The 4,103-nt window shown below is 38.4% G+C and overlaps 1 pseudogene; it reads left to right on the top strand.

Annotated features, from left to right (window-relative positions):
* The first annotated feature begins 1,031 nt into the window (after nucleotides 1–1,031).
* On the top strand, nucleotides 1,032–1,448 carry LOC114709006 (annotated as a pseudogene).
* Nucleotides 1,449–4,103: the final 2,655 nt, after the last annotated feature.

Consider the following 4,103-nt stretch of genomic DNA (forward strand, 5'->3'; position numbering starts at 1 on the left):
AAAGAACAAAAAATGTCTGGTAAACACAGGAGATGATTCTCAATATTGTTATCTCTTAACATAATGCAAATCAAAACTACACTGAGATTCCAGCTCCTTCTGTCTGTAGTAGCTATCATCAAATTAAAAAAAAAATCAAAGGATGGTGAGGATATGGAGGAAAAGGACCTCTTCCTTACACAATGATAGTGGAAATACATTGAATCCCTTTTACAAAAGGGGACAGGTATATGTTGAAAAATTAATAATATGTCGGCCATATGTAATATAGCAATACCTCTTTGGTATGTATACCTGAAGGAAATGAAGTGATTGAACAAATGCGATACTATCACAGCCATGTATAAGGGGATACCTCAGAATAACCAAGTAACAAACTCAACACTGGTGTATATTAATTAATGAATTGATTTGAAAATTCATGCTATTATGTTAGACATAAAATATGTTACATCATTTACCAGAAAATGAATGAAACTACAGATTATCATACTTGGTACAATATTCCGGGAATAAAAAGATAAATGTCATAGTTGCTGAGATAAACACCGTGATCAAAGGCACCTTGAGGTGAAGAGGATTTATTTAGCTTACAAGTCTTGACCACACCCCCCTTGAGTGAAACTAAGTAAGGAACTAAAATGGGAAGGAACCTGGGAATAGGAACTGAAACAAAGAATACAGAGGAATGCTGCTTACTGGCTTACTCTTCATGGCTTGACCCACCTGCCTTTTTACACAATCTCAGGCCACCAACTGCGCAGGGATTTTGCCACCCAGAGTAAGTAGACTGGGCCTTCCAATGGCAGTAACTTATTTAAAAAAAGACACACAGATTTACCTACAGGCTAGTCTGAGAGGGGCATTGTTTTCAATTGAAGTTTCCTCTTCTGAGGTAATCCTTCTATGAGTAAAGCTGACAGCAAGAGAACAGACCAATACAATAGATTTCAGATAAATTATTTCATATGTTTTAATAAATAAACACCAGTGAGTGCTGAGACCAAGGGCTAAAGCTAGAAAGTAGAAAAATGCAGACTACCAAAGCACTGCTTGTTTCCCCAGTTCTGATCTGTTCCAGTACCAGGGGTCTAATCAACCCTGTGTCTGCCTCTCTCTTGAGTGGACCAGAGGTCCCATCTAAATAGCCTTCCTGCATCAGCTCCCCTCTCCATGGGGCCAGACGGAAATTCCAGACCAATGTTATTCCCATTGTGTTCTGGGCATTGACACAGTAGCTGTGTATTGTTGCTGGTGCTGCCACAGTTGGTGTGGATGGATCAGGGGCTGGCATTGGAACAATGTTTGGTTGCTTGGTTATTGACTATTCCCGGAACCCCTGTCTCAAGCAATAGCTCTTCTCCTATGCCAATCTGGGCTTAGCCCTGTCTGGGGCCATGGGGCTCTTCTGTTTGATGGTTGCCTTCCTCATCCTCTTTTCCATGTGAAGTTCTGTGGGGTTACCCAGCCATGCCTGATGCTTCAACTCTGTGCCAGTCTTGGTGCTGGGATGTGCTAAGCTTCATGATTAAACAACAATGCTTTTCTAAGAAATAAACAAACAAAAAAACACCACAACAAAAATCTTTCATTTTGAAGTAAGATTTTTAAGGGAGACAGAAGATATCCAGGCAGCTGGTGGAGGATGAAGCCCAATGGGCAATGCAGAAGTTTAATATAATCTTAGCATCAGATGTACATCTGTGTAAATGCTACAATGAAATCCACAGATATGTAGTATTAAAGTAACTCCATCTTAAAGAAACTAAATCATTGGCCTGTTATAATTCTTATTTTAGTGCTTCAAGAAATTTAATACTAATAAGAAGAAACTTCCCTGATGTGACATTTTAAAGTATTTATTGTGGTAAAATCCATCAGAATCTATACTTTAAGATGTGGGAAATATGAGAAAATCATTATTTTATGCTTAAGTTAATAAAGAATGTTTTATTATAATTAATGATATCAATTTGTAAATTAATATGCATGAATAATTATAAATAATTTTATTTGTAGAAAGGATAAAGGAAATATAACTAAACCATAATTACTGTTAATGTTAATAATGTTACTGTTAATAATGTTAATGACATAATCATTATTAGTAGTATTTGCATTATCTCCTTTAATCCACAGGTAACAAAAAAATTTGCAATGACAGAACCAAAGATATATTCAACTGGAATTATGACATTATGTTTTAGATACACTTTTCACACATACCCAAGGTAAGATTAATCTCGGAAGCTTTTGTCTTATTTCACAGCTCATGAAATACAAAATACCTGCTACTTTGAAAATTATCGTTTACTGTAAAGTTGGTTATATTTGGAGACAACTAGATTCGGGAAACACACTTGAAGATCTGTCTGTGAAGCTATTTCCTGAGACTACTGACTAAGGGTAGAACATGGAAATGAGTGTGTGATGTACCATTCCTGCTTTACAGGCCAGAAGAAATAAAGTGATAAAAGGAAAATGCCCTTGAACCTAGGCAGTGTCCCAAGTTGCTTCTGCTCTCCTTGCTATCAGCCATGAAGTTAAGATAATCATTTATCATGTGATCCTAACACCTTGATGTTTTTCTACTGTGGGATGGTCTGTATGTCAAATGTGTGCTCTGATTGGTCAATAAATAAAACAGTGATTGGCAGTGGCCAGGCAGGAAGTATAGGCAAGACTAACAGAGAGAATTGAGAGAACAGGAAGGCAGAAGAAGACACTGCTAGCCGCCGCCATGACAAGCAGAATGTGAAGATGCCGGTAAGCCATGAGCCACATGGCAAGGTACAGATTTGTAGAAATGGATTATTTTAAGATATAAGAACAGTTAGCAAGAAGCCTGCCAAAGCCATACAGTTTGTAAGCAATATAAGTTTCTGTGTTTACTTGGTTGGGTCTAAGTGGCTGTGGGAATGGTGGGTGACAGAGATTTGTTCTGACTGTGGGCCAGGCAGGAAAATTCTAGCAACATTTCTCCAAAATGCAACGACCCAAATGTCCACAGAATGAACTTTCTAAAAGTGTGATCTAGAATAAATATTTCTCCTTTTACCTAATTTCAGGCTTTTTATCAGAGCCAGGAGAAAACCAATACAAAAAATATGGTATAAAGAATGAAATTATTGCCTCAACTAACCTTAACCATAGCCCTGATGCCTTTGGAACTAGTTTGAGAGAAATTTTAAGGATTTGGAGAATGAGGCTAGATAAAGCTTAGAATGCTCCAAGAGGAGCACAGTTGATGATTATGGTGGGGAAAATATCATCAGTAATGGGGATAATGTAGACCATGAAGTGTTAGAAGACAATGAGAGCTAACTTGGGAATCAGACTGCATATTACCAACATTACAGCATGAGAAATTGTCTGTATTTTATTCGTGCCTTGAAGCTTTGGTTGGGGCTGAATTTAAGAGTAATGAACCAATTAGTTTATCAAGCAAATTGAAGACAGGAAAAAGTTCAGGTTTGGTGTGTCTTGTTGCTTGTTTTGATCCAGCTCTACAATCAGCATTGATATACCCACCAAGGAGCATTCCAGAATCGGTGTAGACACTGCAATACCTGTGTCACCACACTTGACAAGACAATAATTCTGTTTGAAGAATTAGTGTTACGTGTTGTAAAGTGTATTTCACTTTTCACAATATGTTTTGGTTTCCAGGCAATGAAGTAAATGCAACAATAAAAAAAGAATATATACTAATAATGTGTTACTAGTAATACCAATACCTGGATTAAATTTGTTTTCACTTTTTTATACTGCCATTTTTTTGTTTACATATCTGTATATTATTCATCCTTTTTTTAAAGAAATTTTCTACTCACTCTACATACCACCCACAGATCCCCCCTCCTCTCTCCTGCCACCCTCCAGACCTCCCTCCCAAACTACCCCACATCCCCACAATCCCCAAATCAAGGTCTCCCATGGGGAATCGGCAGAGCCCTCTGCACACTGAGCCAAGGCAGGCCCAAGCCCCTCCCCACTGCACCAGGGCTGTACAAGGCTTCACACCACAGGCACCAGGCTACCAAAACCCTGCCCATGCACCAGGGACAGATCCCTATACATCTGCCTGGGTGCCCCCCAAACAG

The sequence above is a fragment of the Peromyscus leucopus genome, chromosome 2, assembly GCF_004664715.2.
Source record: "Peromyscus leucopus breed LL Stock chromosome 2, UCI_PerLeu_2.1, whole genome shotgun sequence".
Classification (NCBI taxonomy): Eukaryota; Metazoa; Chordata; class Mammalia; order Rodentia; family Cricetidae; genus Peromyscus; species Peromyscus leucopus.